We start from the raw sequence: 19,513 nt of genomic DNA, 5'->3' as shown, positions 1-19,513 counted from the left end.
CTCCAAAGGTGTTATGTACATACAGAAAATAAGGAATTGCAGAAATAACATTATGTTATCAGAAATGTTTCCTGTACTAGCAAAAAAGTTTCTGGTAAAGTCAGTACAGGAGTATTGGTGGGATCAGATCCCCCCTGACTGCACACCTATCAGCTAGCTGCTGTTTTGGGCAGTCTGTGATCTGTCAGTGCTCAGCATAGCAGGCTGTCATTGAACAATCTGACTGCTGACAGGTTTACAAAGGCAACAGTGGGTTTGTGAGATTCCTAGAAGCCTTGCTGTTTAGAATCTGTCCGCTCCGATGGCTGAAGGAAGCTTCTGGTTACTTCATATTAGGGATTAGAGATGTTTTGCATCATGTTCCTCAAAGTGTCTGTAAAAGTGACGTCATAAAACATCAGAAGAATTGAAAGCTTTTAAAAGGGAACCCGACTGCTCATATGCAGGAAGACCTGTTGTACTAGTCATGAGAAATCCAGTGTAGAAGCCATAGGCAAATCAGTCGGAAAGTCCTCTTACTAACTACATTGCTTATACCCCAGTGAACGTCCAACCTGATTTTCATACGGCTTCTGTTCTAGATTTCACACTGGAGCATTGCAAAAAATGTATATCATTGCTTTAAAGGGAACAAGCATCTTTAAAAGAAGTTGTCCAGTGTAAGAAGATAAGTCTGCAGTCACTATAGGACTACAGATTGCCGCATTGACAGCGTGTGATGTGCACATTGTCACAATTCCCTTGTATTCCCAGTGCGGGAGAGCGTTCTTGTGATTAGCGTACTTGTGGTCATGTGCCGACTAGACTCTACTGCCCCACACACAGGCTAATGTTGGCCGAACTCTGATAGATTGACGGATTCGGCTGGCAGTCCAATATTTATGGGGGTGCCAGCCGACTGATCTTCAGGTGAGATGTCATTTTGGCATGTCTGATTTCGGACTGCAGATCGCATTGTTCTCTTTCTTCTAGAGACCATGGAAGTATGCAGCCGAACCAGTGCTCCTGTCTATGGGAGAGTCGGCTGGATAATTGGCAGAAGCATGGTTCGGCTGACAGCCATCTAACGTTCATGGCCGGCTTCAGATATTTGTCACCACAATGATATGAAGCAGATAAGTGTTAAGTTAGTACGGACCCCAGCACATTGTTATCTAAGGCCCTCCTCACTTCACAAGTGTTGATGAATGGATTTTACTTGATAGAGAAAATGAAAGAACATAATTTTTTTCTACCAGTTCTGGTCTAAAACATAAAAGACAGCTCATTGCTATCTATATTATTTTACTTCCTTACTGCTTTGTTCCTTTTTTTTTTTTATTTTAACACACAGATAATTTACAAGATGTTCAGAACCAAGGGTGGTACCTGTAGAATAAGGGGCACTACGCCAGGTATCAGAATGGGCCTTGTGTTTGCTCCACCAACATTTAGCAATCTTAGGGGAGATGAGGATGGACTTAAGCCGGACTGGAGCACTGGAGTATTAGCAACCATCCCGAGGTCAGCTTCTAGGGTACAGGTGAGGAATTATTTAACCCTGATCATAAACGCTTGAGAAATCTAATCAGCAACAATTATAGAATAAGTCATTTAAGGGGTCTCAAAGTTGTGAATCTCTGCTGCAGCATATCATCCTGATCTTACAATGCATCCATATTAATAGAGGAGATAACCCTGATAATACATTGACTCCATGCTGCTGGTAATAAGCAACAACAGGGTAATAAGAGAAAAAGATAGAAAGAAGTAATGTGGAGGTTGCACAGAGGTCAGTGCTTCGTCAGCACAAAGTCTCTACTGCTCACTGAGAGGAGATAACCTCACACTACCGCGTTATCTCCCCTGCATGAGACATACAGCACTTATACTTTCTTAACTCAATCGTTTTTTGAGGTGCTGTCTGTTTAAAGCCCTATTTAGACGTATATGTTTTTTCATGTACGCAAAAAAAACGGTACACGTGTCATCAGTATTTTGGATCCTAGTGTCAGAGTTTGGTCAGTGTGCCAGCTTATACCATCAGTGATTTTCACTTATGGATAGATGAATTACAAAGCTTCTCCTATCCTTTGTAGTCAATCATGGATTGTACACTGATGCCATCCATGTGATGGATGATGTTCTCGATCCATAGACTTGTATTGGCAGTTTAAATCAATGATCCCGGTAAAAGAACCCAAAAAAATACGTCTTCATGATTTTTGTATGGACACACGGTCCACAAAGAGACACAGACATGTGAGCAGCCCCATAGACTTTAATGGGTGTGTGTCCTATCCATGAAAATCGAAGGTCTGAATGGGGCCTAAAACACAACACATGCCCGAGAAAAATGTGCATGAAGATTAGGTCTATTAAAAGGAATCTGTCAGCAGGTTTTTGTTACCCCATTTGAGAGCAGCATGATGTAGGGGCAGAGACCCCGATTCCAGTGATGTGTCACTTACAGGGCTGCTTGTTGCAGTTTTGATAAAATCACTGTTTAATCTGCTGCAGATCTAGCAGTGCTCTGAATGCTGAGCGCTGTCTTACCCTACTCACACCACTGGCAGCTTTCTGTGTGCACTGTGCATAGGCAGAAAGCTGCCAATCATTGGTGGGGGAAGGGTAATACAGAGCTCATGAATATGGAGGACTACATGGCAGAAGGGTTACTAGTTCTCCAGTGATAATCTCCTGCTGATAAAACAGCGATCTTATGAAAACTATCCTAAGCAGATCAGTAAGTGACACATTGCTGCTATCAGTGTCTTGGTCTCTAAATTATGCTACACTCAAAATAAGTGGCAAAATCCTGATGACAGATTCCATGTAATAAAAGATGATCACAGTTTTTCTCTTGCTGGATCCACCAGAATAAAGTTACAATCTGTAGGGTGACTAGACATCAAATATTCAACTTTCCTTTAACACCAAAAGGGAAACATGAATCAATAGCCATTCACATCAATGGGAAAGAAAAGATGAGAGGCAGAGGTACAGAGGGACGGACTCTTTGCCTGCTATCAACTAAGATGAGGATCCTGAATTGAGGCACCCCCTCTAACATCTCAGAATATCCTAACAAGGTAAATGAAAATGCGTTTTCACACCCTTTTAATATGGACCATCTACAATACCTATAGGACGCTTTACATAATGCGATAAACATTTTTATCTATGGAACTTCAGGTTGGACAAAAGATTACAGCATCTCACCACCCACTTGGCTAAGACACCCCAATGGTTGGAGCTACGACTCCCATCACACCTGTCATGGCAGCAGCTGTGCGATGCCCCTCGCCCAGTGGTCATTTGGTCTACACTTCTGACCAAGGTGATGGCAGAATGTCTTTCCAAGGTCATAACTGTAAAGTTTGTCCTGGTGATTTTTTAGGTTCCTGGTAGAAATGCTCCTTTAAACATTACAGTCATGACTGAAAATACAGGCCTTAGTCATTCACTTCCATTCATTTTACCTATTTTTTAATCACTCCTTTGATGTTTTCTAAAAAGACAACATAAATTGTCGCCATAATAGCTCCTTAAGGGTTGTTACTTTATGTCCCAGGCTGCTAAATAGCAAATCTGACAGGCAGAATTGCTATTTTCAGAAATTTCTGCAGCTCATTAATGCTTGGATTCATCACATTGGAGTTGCATCAGAATAGGACATTTTCAGACCTTTCTGCAACATAACCAGCAGTCTGTGTTTTCGTCCTTCCTTAGGCTATGTGCCCACGTTGCATTTATGAAGCAGAAAATTTCTGCTGCATAAATGCAAGTCCTCTCCCGGAAAAACGCATCCGGAATTCCGCACGCGTTTATCGCGCATTTTTCGCGCGTTTTCCACATGCGGAATTGCCTTGCGTTTTTTATGCATTGGGCAAAGGCAATTCCGCTTGCGGAAACGCAAAATTAAATGACATGCTGCGGATTTTTGAACGCGGCATAAACGCTGCGGAAAAATCCGCAGCATGTGCATAGAACTTGCGGAATCCCATTGGGGAACATGGGGTGCGGATATACATGCGTTTTTCAAGCGTTTACGCTGCGGAAATTCCGCAGCATATACGCTTGAAAAATGCTACGTGGGCACACAGCCTTATTCACACTTTATAAAGTAAAAGCACATTGTTAGAATAAGTTAACACTTTATGATCGGTGGGGGGCTGACCTCTGGAATCTCCTATAAATGCTGAGAATGAAGGGTCCGAGAAGCCAATTTGGCCCTTTCCCCAATATGCAGGGATGGCCCTTTCATTCTCAGGATCACAAAGCTCGCAACCTCTCTGATTATATAATGATATATTTAAGTGACAGGCCATTACTTTGAATAAAATGTAAAAAAAAAAAAATTACCCCTTTAAACCTGTTTACACCAACATCACATCTTCTGTATATAATGAAGCCATGACAGGTATGAAACACCCATCCAAATGACTGCTGGCAGATGTGGACAGCCCCCTACTGCCATTATAGGGTCTGCCACGGTCCTGTCACTCTGATCAGGGATACCAGTGATGCAGATTGCACCGTTCTTACCGTAAAAAAAATAGGTTTGTTAAAGGCCAAAATAAACCCTTAACAAAACTATGCAAAAAGAATCATGGGAAAATAAAAAAGTAGTGAAAGCTTTATTCCAAGACTGCAAAATAATCTGGAAGCTCACAGACCCCAAAACAGAAAGCTGTGATAGTCGCCATGTTCAGCAGTGACAAGTCCTGCACATGTCTATGATCACCTAGGAAGTGACAGGGAGAGCAATGCTCAGTATATACACACAGCGCTCACCTTACAATACACACCGCTGACACATAATTACAGCGCAGCAGTCACATGTGAGCTCACATGCACTACACCTAGGCCATCACTAATGACAGGCGCCTGATGCACCAGCTCCTACATTCCTGTCCTGGAATTACTATGGGAAGGTCATAAGATGATAATCATTAAACTATGTCATTATTAATAGAGGAGGAGGGGGCAAACTGGTTCTGCAGGTTTTACAAAGGGAAACCAGCTGAGTATCTGCCTAAGTGAACTCCACCTCAATAGTCAGGAATGCAGCAGCAGCAGAGGAATAATGCCATGTACACAACTACAGGGAGAGGGGGGAGCAGCAACACCCCCCCGTTACCACGGTAACAGGAGCAGGGTGATCAGCTAATGAAGACACAGAGGGAAAAGTTGTAGCTCTCCCCGAGATGCTGCTGATCACACAATAAGCCGGATCAGCATTTCCAATGAATTCCCCTCTCACATGCAAAACAAGTGCACTGACATGGCCTGTGCCCAATGCGATTCCTGACAGTAGAGGGGGAGCCCCCAGCCGTGCACCTGCGGTCATCAGCTACCCCCTAAGGCCAGGGGTCATGTGGTGACCAAGGTCAGAGGAGCCCCCCACACTCACAGCCCTCTGGCCTCTATGTTGGTAGATCTGCTTATTCAGCAGCCAGCAGAAAAGTTTCTAAGTTACCTGCAGTCACATCCAGAGCAGCACATCACTGTCAGCCGAAGTCTGTGGTGGGGATCATCTCCCTGCGAGCAACATCCAGCGCCAGGCAACAACAACAACCCCCAGCAGGAGAGGAAGCGAGGAAACGTGATCAGCTGCTGCCGCCGGAGTGACAGCGCACGGCCCGGCGGCTCCGCCTCCCCCCCAGCCCGGAGTGACAGCGCACGGCCCGGCGGCTCCGCCTCCCCCCAGCCCGGAGTGACAGCGCACGGCCCGGCGGCTCCGCCTCCCCCCAGCCCGGAGTGACAGCGCACGGCCCGGCGGCTCCGCCTCCCCCCAGGCCGGAGTGACAGCGCACCGCCCGAGGGCTCCGCCTCCCCCCAGCCCGGAGTGACAGCGCACGGCCCGGCGGCTCCGCCTCCCCCCAGCCCGGAGTGACAGCGCACGGCCCGGCGGCTCCGCCTCCCCCCAGCCCGGAGTGACAGCGCACGGCCCGGCGGCTCCGCCTCCCCCCAGCCCGGAGTGACAGCGCACCGCCCGGCGGCTCCGCCTCCCCCCAGCCCAGAGTGACAGCGCACGGCCCGGCGGCTCCGCCTCCCCCCAGGCCGGAGTGACAGCGCACCGCCCGAGGGCTCCGCCTCCCCCCAGCCCAGAGTGACAGCGCACGGCCCGGCGGCTCCGCCTCCCCCCAGGCCGGAGTGACAGCCAGGGCTGTGCAAGCCAAACCTCCGACTCCTCCATTTCCACGACTCCCTCATACATGGCTCATGTTTAAGTGATAAATTTACTGTAGCACAGATTCATCTCAGATAAAAGTCTAGACCCTTAGATCAGGAATAGGACAGACATTTATAGGCCTGGGGGGGGGTGCGGTGCTCAGGAGTGACAGCCGTGGGGGGTGGGGTTGTTCGCTGCTCAGGAGTGACAGCCGTGGGGGGGGGGGTCCTGCTCAGGAGTGACAGCCGTGGGGGTGGGGGGGGGGTCCTGCTCAGGAGTGACAGCCGTGGGGGTGGGGGGGGGGGTTTCGGGTGCTCAGGAGTGACAGCCGTGGGGGTGGGGGGGGGGGTTTCGGGTGCTCAGGAGTGACAGCCTGGGGGAGGCTGCTCAGGAGTGACAGCCGTGGGGGGGTCCTGCTCAGGAGTGACAGCCGTGGGGGGGTCCTGCTCAGGAGTGACAGCCGTGGGGGGGTCCTGCTCAGGAGTGACAGCCGTGGGGGGGTCCTGCTCAGGAGTGACAGCCGTGGGGGGGTCCTGCTCAGGAGTGACAGCCGTGGGGGGGTCCTGCTCAGGAGTGACAGCCGTGGGGGGGGGTCCTGCTCAGGAGTGACAGCCGGGGGGGGGGGTCCTGCTCAGGAGTGACAGCCGGGGGGGGGGGGTGGTGGTGCTCAGGAGTGACAGCCGGGGGGGGGGTTCCTGCTCAGGAGTGACAGCCGTGGGGGGGTCCTGCTCAGGAGTGACAGCCGTGGGGGGGGTCCTGCTCAGGAGTGACAGCCGTGGGGGGGGTCCTGCTCAGGAGTGACAGCCGTGGGGGGGGTCCTGCTCAGGAGTGACAGCCGGGGGGGGGGGTCCTGCTCAGGAGTGACAGCCGGGGGGGGGGGGTGGTGGTGCTCAGGAGTGACAGCCGGGGGGGGGGGTTCCTGCTCAGGAGTGACAGCCGTGGGGGGGTCCTGCTCAGGAGTGACAGCCGTGGGGGGGGTCCTGCTCAGGAGTGACAGCCGTGGGGGGGGTCCTGCTCAGGAGTGACAGCCGTGGGGGGGGTCCTGCTCAGGAGTGACAGCCGTGGGGGGGGTCCTGCTCAGGAGTGACAGCCGTGGGGGGGGTCCTGCTCAGGAGTGACAGCCGTGGGGGGGGTCCTGCTCAGGAGTGACAGCCGTGGGGGGGGTCCTGCTCAGGAGTGACAGCCGTGGGGGGGGTCCTGCTCAGGAGTGACAGCCGTGGGGGGGGTCCTGCTCAGGAGTGACAGCCGTGGGGGGGGTCCTGCTCAGGAGTGACAGCCGTGGGGGGGGTCCTGCTCAGGAGTGACAGCCGTGGGGGGGGTCCTGCTCAGGAGTGACAGCCGTGGGGGGGGTCCTGCTCAGGAGTGACAGCCGTGGGGGGGGTCCTGCTCAGGAGTGACAGCCGTGGGGGGGGTCCTGCTCAGGAGTGACAGCCGTGGGGGGGGTCCTGCTCAGGAGTGACAGCCGTGGGGGGGGTCCTGCTCAGGAGTGACAGCCGTGGGGGGGGTCCTGCTCAGGAGTGACAGCCGTGGGGGGGGTCCTGCTCAGGAGTGACAGCCGTGGGGGGGGTCCTGCTCAGGAGTGACAGCCGGGGGGGGGGGGTGGTGGTGCTCAGGAGTGACAGCCGGGGGGGGGGGTTCCTGCTCAGGAGTGACAGCCGTGGGGGGGTCCTGCTCAGGAGTGACAGCCGTGGGGGGGGTCCTGCTCAGGAGTGACAGCCGTGGGGGGGGTCCTGCTCAGGAGTGACAGCCGTGGGGGGGGTCCTGCTCAGGAGTGACAGCCGTGGGGGGGGTCCTGCTCAGGAGTGACAGCCGTGGGGGGGGTCCTGCTCAGGAGTGACAGCCGTGGGGGGGGTCCTGCTCAGGAGTGACAGCCGTGGGGGGGGTCCTGCTCAGGAGTGACAGCCGTGGGGGGGGTCCTGCTCAGGAGTGACAGCCGTGGGGGGGGTCCTGCTCAGGAGTGACAGCCGTGGGGGGGGTCCTGCTCAGGAGTGACAGCCGTGGGGGGGGTCCTGCTCAGGAGTGACAGCCGTGGGGGGGGTCCTGCTCAGGAGTGACAGCCGTGGGGGGGGTCCTGCTCAGGAGTGACAGCCGTGGGGGGGGTCCTGCTCAGGAGTGACAGCCGTGGGGGGGGTCCTGCTCAGGAGTGACAGCCGTGGGGGGGGTCCTGCTCAGGAGTGACAGCCGTGGGGGGGGTCCTGCTCAGGAGTGACAGCCGTGGGGGGGGTCCTGCTCAGGAGTGACAGCCGTGGGGGGGGTCCTGCTCAGGAGTGACAGCCGTGGGGGGGGTCCTGCTCAGGAGTGACAGCCGTGGGGGGGGTCCTGCTCAGGAGTGACAGCCGTGGGGGGGGTCCTGCTCAGGAGTGACAGCCGTGGGGGGGGTCCTGCTCAGGAGTGACAGCCGTGGGGGGGGTCCTGCTCAGGAGTGACAGCCGTGGGGGGGGTCCTGCTCAGGAGTGACAGCCGTGGGGGGGGTCCTGCTCAGGAGTGACAGCCGTGGGGGGGGTCCTGCTCAGGAGTGACAGCCGTGGGGGGGGTCCTGCTCAGGAGTGACAGCCGTGGGGGGGGTCCTGCTCAGGAGTGACAGCCGTGGGGGGGGTCCTGCTCAGGAGTGACAGCCGTGGGGGGGGTCCTGCTCAGGAGTGACAGCCGTGGGGGGGGTCCTGCTCAGGAGTGACAGCCGTGGGGGGGGTCCTGCTCAGGAGTGACAGCCGTGGGGGGGGTCCTGCTCAGGAGTGACAGCCGTGGGGGGGGTCCTGCTCAGGAGTGACAGCCGTGGGGGGGGTCCTGCTCAGGAGTGACAGCCGTGGGGGGGGTCCTGCTCAGGAGTGACAGCCGTGGGGGGGGTCCTGCTCAGGAGTGACAGCCGTGGGGGGGGTCCTGCTCAGGAGTGACAGCCGTGGGGGGGGTCCTGCTCAGGAGTGACAGCCGTGGGGGGGGTCCTGCTCAGGAGTGACAGCCGTGGGGGGGGTCCTGCTCAGGAGTGACAGCCGTGGGGGGGGTCCTGCTCAGGAGTGACAGCCGTGGGGGGGGTCCTGCTCAGGAGTGACAGCCGGGGGGGGGGTGGTGGTGCTCAGGAGTGACAGCCGGGGGGGGGGGGTTCCTGCTCAGGAGTGACAGCCGTGGGGGGGTCCTGCTCAGGAGTGACAGCCGTGGGGGGGGTCCTGCTCAGGAGTGACAGCCGTGGGGGGGGTCCTGCTCAGGAGTGACAGCCGTGGGGGGGGTCCTGCTCAGGAGTGACAGCCGTGGGGGGGGTCCTGCTCAGGAGTGACAGCCGTGGGGGGGGTCCTGCTCAGGAGTGACAGCCGTGGGGGGGGTCCTGCTCAGGAGTGACAGCCGTGGGGGGGGTCCTGCTCAGGAGTGACAGCCGTGGGGGGGGTCCTGCTCAGGAGTGACAGCCGTGGGGGGGGTCCTGCTCAGGAGTGACAGCCGTGGGGGGGGTCCTGCTCAGGAGTGACAGCCGGGGGGGGGGGGTGGTGGTGCTCAGGAGTGACAGCCGGGGGGGGGGGTTCCTGCTCAGGAGTGACAGCCGTGGGGGGGTCCTGCTCAGGAGTGACAGCCGTGGGGGGTGGGGTTGTTCGCTGCTCAGGAGTGACAGCCGTGGGGGGGGGGGTCCTGCTCAGGAGTGACAGCCGTGGGGGTGGGGGGGGGGTCCTGCTCAGGAGTGACAGCCGTGGGGGTGGGGGGGGGGGTTCCGGGTGCTCAGGAGTGACAGCCGTGGGGGTGGGGGGGGGGGGTTTCGGGTGCTCAGGAGTGACAGCCTGGGGGAGGCTGCTCTGGAGTGACAGCCTGGGGGAGGCTGCTCAGGAGTGACAGCCGTGGGGGGGTCCTGCTCAGGAGTGACAGCCGTGGGGGGGTCCTGCTCAGGAGTGACAGCCGTGGGGGGGTCCTGCTCAGGAGTGACAGCCGTGGGGGGGTCCTGCTCAGGAGTGACAGCCGTGGGGGGGTCCTGCTCAGGAGTGACAGCCGTGGGGGGGTCCTGCTCAGGAGTGACAGCCGTGGGGGGGTCCTGCTCAGGAGTGACAGCCGTGGGGGGGGTCCTGCTCAGGAGTGACAGCCGGGGGGGGGGTCCTGCTCAGGAGTGACAGCCGGGGGGGGGGGGTGGTGGTGCTCAGGAGTGACAGCCGGGGGGGGGGGTTCCTGCTCAGGAGTGACAGCCGTGGGGGGGTCCTGCTCAGGAGTGACAGCCGTGGGGGGGGGTCCTGCTCAGGAGTGACAGCCGTGGGGGGGGTCCTGCTCAGGAGTGACAGCCGTGGGGGGGTCCTGCTCAGGAGTGACAGCCGGGGGTGGGGGGGGTGGTGCTCAGGAGTGACAGCCGGGGGGGGGGGGGGGGGTTCCTGCTCAGGAGTGACAGCGGGGGGGGGGGTGCTCAGGAGTGACAGCCGTGGGGGGGTCCTGCTCAGGAGTGACAGCCGGGGGGGGGGGGGGGGGGTGGTGGTGCTCAGGAGTGACAGCCGGGGGGGGTTCCTGCTCAGGAGTGACAGCCGGGGGGGGGGTTCCTGCTCAGGAGTGACAGCCGGGGGGGGGTCCTGCTCAGGAGTGACAGCCGGGGGGGGGTCCTGCTCAGGAGTGACAGCCGGGGGGGGGGGGGTGGTGGTGCTCAGGAGTGACAGCCGGGGGGGGGTTCCTGCTCAGGAGTGACAGCCGGGGGTGGTTGTTTGCTGCTCAGGAGTGACAGCCGGGGGTGGTTGTTTGCTGCTCAGGAGTGACAGCCGGGGGGGGGTTGTTTGCTGCTCAGGAGTGACAGCCGGGGGGGTTGGCAGCTCCGCCTCCTCACATTGCTCACACTGTTTACTATGCGCCGCTCTGTGACTGGAGTTTGGTCCGGCGGCCGCTACCAGTTTCAGTTGGTTTCCTCTCGCGCAGGGCGGAGCCGGGAGACTGACTGAGGATTATGCAATTAACCCTCCAATGGCTGCCGTCTACGCTTCCCCCCGTCATAGCCCCCGAGCCAGCCACACGACTGACAGCCCGGCCCCGTCACGCTGCTCCGCACCGCAGCTCTGACAGGAGACGGATAACCGCAATCATTTATTAGTGCCTCCTGATAAAATAGTCCAGGAAAGACACGGACCAATCAGCGCAGCTGTCATTCCGCAGTGGGCGCTGGGGAAGTGAACGCTGATTGGTTGCTATGGGTAACGGCGCCACGGTCTATTTATACACACAAGGCCTACAGTACTAGACCTGGCTCAGACATAGGGGGCGTTGCCAATAGCAACTAACCAGAGAAGACCACTTCTGATCCTCCTGGCCTCCATTCTAAACGCATCAACAAATAATAAAAGGCTGAATACAGTTTCCCATGTTTAGTAACAGTAATGGGTCCAGGATGACATCTGTTTTTAAAACATCTACTGTGTTTAACCTGAATTGTAAAGCGCTGCGGAATATGTTGGCGCTATATAAAGATTATTATTTAACGTACGCATCAGATCCGAAAAATGCCTCTTAGTAGTACCATTGCGATATTTTACACACGGACGATCAGTCACACCCACGGGGACTGCCCCACCCCACCGACCTGCCATGAGCCCTGTGCGGTGGGTTTGCACACAGACGTAACATATGCCGGTCTGAGCAAGCCCTTACATATAGGGCTCAGTCCCAGAAAAAAGGGGGTCATAATGGGCAGTAGCCAAATGTCACACTGACAGCCCCAGCACACAACGTCGGTAATCGCAGCGCTCGGCAGAGGCCGTGTTGGTGGCAGCAGAGACTTTTTATCCAATTTAATTAAAAAAAAATCCCAAATAACCACAATTTTCCATAAAGAAATAAATCCAGCAATATTTTGTTTGCTATAAACCCTGTGTCTGAATGTTCACTAGACGGGTTTTCTGGTGGCAGACCTTAATATCAGTATTAGGGGAGCCCCCTTCATTCAGGGGATCCCAGCTGTGACCCCACTTATAAAGCATTAATCAGTGCTGCATACTGCACAGTACGTGGAGGACAGCAGCTCAGCCGTACCCAGAAGCAGCTGTAATAGGCCTCTATACAGGCTGCCGCTAAAGGGTTAACTGGGGAAAAGTCCAAAGAGCAGCGCTAATGATAACCTGTGACCTTGAAACCTGAAGAACCACCAACCACAACCAAGCCCTCCTAATGCTTACCAAACTTCATTTTCATCAAAATGCAACACCCCCCTTCTCCCAACCTAAGTCCCCAAATCCCCAGAAAGGTTGGTTTTCTTTATTAATGAGATACCATATACTTACTAGATATTTGGCTGAAATAATTGAGAAATATAACGTGTTGGAATCTTGTCAAAAATCCATAATTTTAAAATGACACATAAATAGACCTAGTCACCACCAGTCTCTTACTATAAGAGATATTCCTACCTAAATAATGCCCCAATATGCATATTTTTGTAAGCATGTCAACATACCTTAGGCCTCATTCACACGTCCGTATTCAAACACGTACGTGAAAAAATGGTGCTGTCAGTGTGCGCGCCGTCAGTGTGCGCGCCGTCAGTGTGCGCGCCGTCAGTGTGCGCGCCGTCAGTGTGCGCGCCGTCAGTGTGCGCGCCGTCAGTGTGCGCGCCGTCAGTGTGCGCGCCGTCAGTGAGCGCGCCGTCAGTGAGCGCGCCGTCAGTGTTTTTCATGGATGGATAAAGAAAGAAATACATGATAAAGCTCCTCCTATTTGCAGAGTTAAATACAGACTGTACACTGATATCCATATACTGTACGTGTTTTCACAGACTTATAGACTTGTACTGGTATTTGCATGGACAAACGGTCAGTGAAAGAGACAGACATGCGAGTAGCCCCATAGGTTATAATAGGTATCTGTTGTATCCGTGAAAAAAATGAATACAAACATGTACATGTAACATGGACGTCTGAATGAGGCCTTAGAGCAATGTGCACACAGTGTTTTCAGGCTGGTCCACCAAAACTGGGCCTGAAAAAGCCTCCAGAAAACATAAAAAAAAATGTACATACACATTTCTATCTAAAAATGACTTGCTGTGCCTATATCCAATATTTTGAGTGTTTTTTAACCACTTCAGGTTTCCAAAGACACAAAGTGGTTAAAATAAGTGACCTGACCCATTCTTCTGCTCTGAAGACGCTGTCATTTACAACAGAAGTCAATGGGAAGGCTCATGAAACGCCCAGGTATTTTTTGGAGCGTTCTGCCAGCATTTTGGCTTGAAAAAAACTCTTAGCAGTTTCTTCATTACTGAATGGAAATGAAAAAAAAAAAGTAAAGTGAAAAAAAAAAAACACCAGTTAAAAAAAGATGCCATAAAAACGCTGGGGAAAAAAAAAACACACTGAAAAAAAAAAGCCAGCAGTCAAAAACTTGATCAGAATGCAATCCCCTCTGCTCCAACTCATCTTCACTGAAAAGACCCGTTAAAAAAAGATAATTCAAGAAAAAAAAAAGAAAAAAAGTTGACGTGTCCACAAGAGTCTTCCTCTTGAAAAACAAGCAGGATCACCAGCCAGAAGAGAATGGCTGCCATCGGGTGATTGAGGCCCAATGGATACGTTGTACATCAGGAGGTTTTCCCGGTGTACATGGTGAGCGCAGGGCTTTGTGCACACAATACTGCTACGCTGTGTTCACATCTGTGTTGTGGTTTCTGTTATAAACGGAAACCACAGTGCGGGACAGAGACTTGTCATAATGGACACAAGCAGCGCTGGCAAACCTTCCTGATTTATAAAGGGACAGGGCCTCACAGTAGAAGAATTATACAACTTGTGCCACTATTCTATGTAATATAAATATATATATTCCCTTTAAATAGGAAAGCTCTTCTAACGACCAATGGATGGCAGCGCACTCCAGAACCAGACAATAATGCCGAAACATTGCTCTAAGATATCGCCATCTTATCTCCGTACCAGGATCTGCTGCCATGAATCAGGGCACATTTTGCAGACAACCTTTTACGTGTAAAAACACAAAGAGCACAAAGTGCAACATGAAAATAAATATAAAAAAAAGCAGAGGCACGGGCCACCGCTGCAGCCGTATTTGTCACATAATGTTTCCCCTAGGGTTGGAAGTTCTGAAAGGTCAAGGTTTTGCTTCAGATTAAAGTTTGAGTCATTCTTTCCATCTTCTTACACTTCCAGCTTTCAGTAAGACCCCACATTGACATGTAATATGAGGTTATATGCTTCTAAAATGTCATTCTGTTACACAGGAAAAGGGAAGTAAACAGAAAGTGAATTCTACCATGCACCATCAAGCTGGGTGTATTTCACCATCGGCAGGACCTTCATTAGAAATCTGTCACCAGCACATGACCCCTTTAGAAACAAGCAACTTTGCAATTTACCTCTTATTAAAAATCCTCTCCATTCTCAAGAACTGAGGGATTTTTTTTAAATTTAGTTTACTGTTCGCTGCCTGGGTTACCAGCCTCCTCTGCAATCTATCAGAGGTAGCCAGTCTGCTAGGCAAGGAGCGGACGCAAGCACCGCTGTAAGCTGACTGGATCCGGCTAGCTTCAGTGCCCCTATGCTCCTCCATGCTGCTGGTCTGGACTGTCAGTCATCAGGACAGCACCGACCCCTAGCAAGCAGCAAGTCTGGAGGTGGACGAGACATACGCAGAGTCCTGAAGATAGAAGATGCAACAACCTCATTCAATTAGGAATATGCTACATAGCCCCAAAAAACAGGCAGATACAAAAAAAAAAAACCCATGTGAACAGGCCCATAGAATAGAACAGGTACATGTTCTTTAATTGAAAAAAATGGATAGAGCATGGTGGCTCACTGGTTAGCACTGCAGCCTTGCAGCGCTGGGATCCTGTGTTTGTATGTTCTCCCCGTGGGTTTCCTCTGGGTTCTCCGGTTTCCTCCCACACTGCAAAAGACAATATTGATCGGGATTGTGAGCCCCAATGGGGACAGCGCCCATAATGTCTGTAAAGAGCTGTGGAATTAATGGCGCTATATAAGTGAGTGAAATAAATAGAAAAAAAGAAGAAAAGAAAAATAGAGCACGCATGACAAAAATAATCCAAGCAAATATTCCTAGAGAGCTGCAGCAGTATAAAGCAGTGTGTATTATATTACAAGTTATACAGGTAAAAGACCATGGAAAGAAAACCGTGCACCGGATGAACATGATCTCTGCAGCCTATTCACCATGGAGCCATCACTGACAGCGACAGCCCACCACATCAGATAACACCCACTACACTTGCCCCTCTTCAATGTGAGGGGCACATTGCTGCAATTATTGCCCTAACCATAGGCCCTACACAAAGCCCACATCACGCAGCACAGCAGCTCAGTGCCCCCACTTATCGCCTTCATAATGAGCGCGACATTAGAATATCACCAGCACAAGGCATCCTAATCTGATGATGGCATGTATGTCATCCCTTATCTCTGCAGGCCATCTTCCAAACAGCTTGTCATAGCAGGCTGTCCATTGTGAATATAACTAAAGCCTTTAAAGAACAAATTAGCTGGCCGCCTTCTTAAATCTAAATCATCCTCGCTGAGCCACCAGGTCAAGTTTAAGGAAATGAATATCTACTCCTCATCCATCAGAGCTAGCTGTTCTGCATCATGGTAGATTTCCTTGCCCAGTAGGGTAGAAGTGACAGGTCTCACCCCAGTGGGAGTAATTATAGGTTTTGACCCTTATGGCCACTACAAAGAATAGAGCCACATTATGTGTGACTAATATCCTCATAAATCACAGTGGGTTAAAAACCAGAGCAGGGCAATGCTTCAGGCTAGGGCTACACAATGACATGTGTCATTCGACTTGAAGACCTCACTATCGCATATATTGATGGTCAATATGGTGGCATGGAGGACCACAGGCAACGGCAACCCAATTGTTACAAAAAAGTCCCACATCCTTCAACTTTCAGGTTGAGTTCACATATCGGTATTTTACATGTGTAAGGATTATAACACCCAGAAGAGTTCAGGCCAGGAGACCAGCAGCCATTCCAGACATAGTGCTCCGGCCATGAAACCCAGATGTGTAAAACGGGCCTTAAAGTATATGCATCCATTGTGAATTTTCCACTGCGTTTCCGCATCAAAATCCATACATGCTGATTTTGTTGAGAATTTCATGCAATGTGCTGAAGACCGCAATGAGTCGTGCACACAGCATAGACATGCTGAAGACCGCAATGAGTCGTGCACACAGCATAGACATGCTGAAGACCGCAATGAGTCGTGCACACAGCATAGACATGCTGAAGACCGCAATGAGTCGTGCACACAGCATAGACATGCTGAAGACCGCAATGAGTCGTGCACACAGCATAGACATGCTGAAGACCGCAATGAGTCGTGCACACAGCATAGACATGCTGAAGACCGCAATGAGTCGTGCACACAGCATAGACATGCTGAAGACCGCAATGAGTCGTGCACACAGCATAGACATGCTGAAGACCGCAATGAGTCGTGCACACAGCATAGACATGCTGAAGACCGCAATGAGTTGTACACCCAGCATAGACATGCTGAAGACCGCAATGAGTCGTGCACACAGCATAGACATGCTGAAGACTGCAATGAGTCGTGCACACAGCATAGACATGCTGAAGACCGCAATGAGTTGTACACCCAGCATAGACATGCTGAAGACCGCAATGAGTCGTGCACACAGCATAGACATGCTGAAGACCGCAATGAGTCGTGCACACAGCATAGACATGCTGAAGACTGCAATGAGTCGTGCACACAGCATAGACATGCTGAAGACCGCAATGAGTCGTGCACACAGCATAGACATGCTGAAGACCGCAATGAGTTGTACACACAGCATAGACATGCTGAAGACCGCAATGAGTCGTGCACACAGCAGACATGCTGAAGACCGCAATGAGTCGTGCACACAGCATAGACATGCTGAAGACCGCAATGAGTTGTACACACAGCATAGACATGCTGAAGACCGCAATGAGTCGTGCACACAGCATAGACATGCTAAAGACCGCAATGAGTTGTACACACAGCATAGACATGCTGAAGACCGCAATGAGTCGTGCACACAGCATAGACATGCTTAAGACCGCAATGAGTCGTGCACACAGCATAGACATGCTAAAGACCGCAATGAGTTGTACACCCAGCATAGACATGCTGAAGACCGCAATGAGTCGTGCACACAGCACAGACATGCTGAAGACCGCAATGAGTCGTGCACACAGCATAGACATGCTGAAGACCGCAATGAGTTGTACACACAGCACAGACATGCTAAAGACCGCAATGAGTTGTACACACAGCATAGACATGCTGAAGACCGCAATGAGTCGTGCACACAGCATAGACATGCTTAAGACCGCAATGAGTCGTGCACACAGCATAGACATGCTAAAGACCGCAATGAGTTGTACACCCAGCATAGACATGCTGAAGACCGCAATGAGTCGTGCACACAGCATAGACATGCTGAAGACCGCAATGAGTCGTACACACAGCATAGACATGCTGAAGACCGCAATGAGTCGTACACACAGCATAGACATGCCGAAGACCGCAATGGGTCGTGCACACAGCGTAGACATGCGGAAGACCGCAATGGGTCGTGCACACAGCATAGACATGCTGAAGATTTTACAACGCATAAAGCTGGTCAAATTATGTGCGCAAAATTTCCCCAATGGGTAGATGAGGATTTTAAAATCTTAATTACTTAGCCGGTATTGTATTACGCTGCAAATTTTCTGCACCAATTACGCACTGTGTGCATTTAGGCTTAAAGTTAGGATGAACGTGGTGGATATTTTTCATTGTTGGCCGCACTGTGTTACATGCTCCATAAGGTTAAGGTCCCTCGATAAGTTTGCAAAAAAAGCAGGTATTTTACACTTCCAGCAAAGTGGATGGGATTTATAGAAATCTCATGCACACGGTGCTTTTTTGAAGCATAATGTGACCTAAAGTGTTTGAAATCCGCAACCTGTTGATTTCTCTTGTGAGTATGGGTGAGTTTTATGAGCGCATGAGATTTATTTTATTTTTTAATTCACTTATATAGAGCCATTAATTCCACAGCGCTTTACATAAGTTATCATCGCTGTCCCCATTAGGGCTCACAATCTAGATTCCCTATCAGTATGTCTTTGGAGTGTGGGAGGAAACCGGAGAACCCGGAGGAAACCCACACAAACACGGGGAGAACATACAAACTCCTTGCAGATGTTGTCCTTGGTGGGATTTGAATCCAGGACCCCAGCGCTGAAGAGCAACAGTGCTAACCACTGGGCCATCATACAGTGCTAACCACTAAGCCACTCATGATGAAAGTCAACAGGTAAAAATGCATGTAATCCGCACTTGACTGTATAAATAAAGTTTTTTCAAAGCCAAATACCAGGAAGTATCAAAAATGAAGCAGCTTTATTTAAAACATTTAATACCAAAAAAGAGACAAAAACTACAGCACCAAAAATGCGATAAAAAGGTGAGGTGAGGATTCATTCTACATCTGTGCAAAAAAATAAGTGAATAAAAACTGTGCCCAACGTTACAGACGCAAAGACTGCAAGTGCCATGGTGCACATGCGAACAACACCGCGTTGTAATGCGCCCTTGATTCTTCGGTCATTTTCTAATGAAGTCTATGAAAGTTCACGTTCACTCCTTAAGGCCTCATTCACATGACCGTGTTTAAACACGTATGTGAGAAAATAGTACTGATGTCAATCAATGTTGTGCATCCGTGTGTCTGTTTTGGCCATGAGTGTTTTTCACGGCTGGATAAAGAAATAAATTAAAAACTTCTCCTATACTTTGTAATGTTAAAAGGGTATTCCCATCTCCAACATCTTATGTAGGTGGGTATATGTGGGTGTAATAATAATAATATTAGCAAATGCCTCCAATTAGAAATGTAGTATAGTTCTTCTGATTCGCTATGTCGCTTACCATATGTGCAGGGCATTGTAGTATATTAGATATCCATGGTTAGGACCACTAACAACTGTCACTGTATGAGTGGTCATAATCATGGATACCTAAGCTACTGCAATGCCCTGCACGTGGGGTAAGAGACATAGCAAATCAGAAGAACTATACTACGTCTCTTACCCCACGTGCAGGGCATTGGAGTAGCGTAGGTTTCCATGATTACGACCACTCATATAGAGACAGTTAGTTGTTAGTGGTCGTAACCATAGATATCTAATATACTGCAATGCCCTGCACTTATGGTAAGCGACATAGCGAATCAGAAGAACTATACTACATTTCTAATTGGAGGCATTTGCTAATATTATTATTACACCTACTACATATTGGGATAGGGTCTTGGAGATGGGAATACACCTTTAAACACGGACGGTACATGGATACCATCCGTGTGCAGTACGTGTTTTTCACAAATAAATAGACTCGAATG

General features: G+C 51.6%; 1 protein-coding gene across 8 annotated transcripts in view; it reads right to left on the bottom strand.

Annotated features, from left to right (window-relative positions):
* The window catches only part of NCOA2 (nuclear receptor coactivator 2), a 161,817-nt gene that overhangs the window by 60,091 nt on the left and 82,213 nt on the right, over window positions 1–19,513 (bottom strand). Inside the window, exon 1 of one of the 8 annotated variants that reach the window (XM_073679411.1) lies at window positions 5,462–5,693. The exons of the other annotated variants lie outside the window; for them this stretch is intronic. The gene's annotated coding sequence lies outside the window, so the exon portion shown is untranslated. Of the gene's footprint in view, window positions 1–5,461; window positions 5,694–19,513 lie in introns of those variants that run through there. 8 annotated transcript variants of the gene reach the window in all.

The sequence above is a fragment of the Phyllobates terribilis genome, unplaced genomic scaffold (assembly GCF_046119375.1).
Source record: "Phyllobates terribilis strain yellow unplaced genomic scaffold, ASM4611937v1 Scaffold_4__5_contigs__length_816908805, whole genome shotgun sequence".
Lineage (NCBI taxonomy): Eukaryota > Metazoa > Chordata > Amphibia > Anura > Dendrobatidae > Phyllobates > Phyllobates terribilis.
The sequence above is the reverse complement of the archived record's forward strand: the minus strand, read 5'-3'. Positions and strand labels throughout refer to the sequence as shown.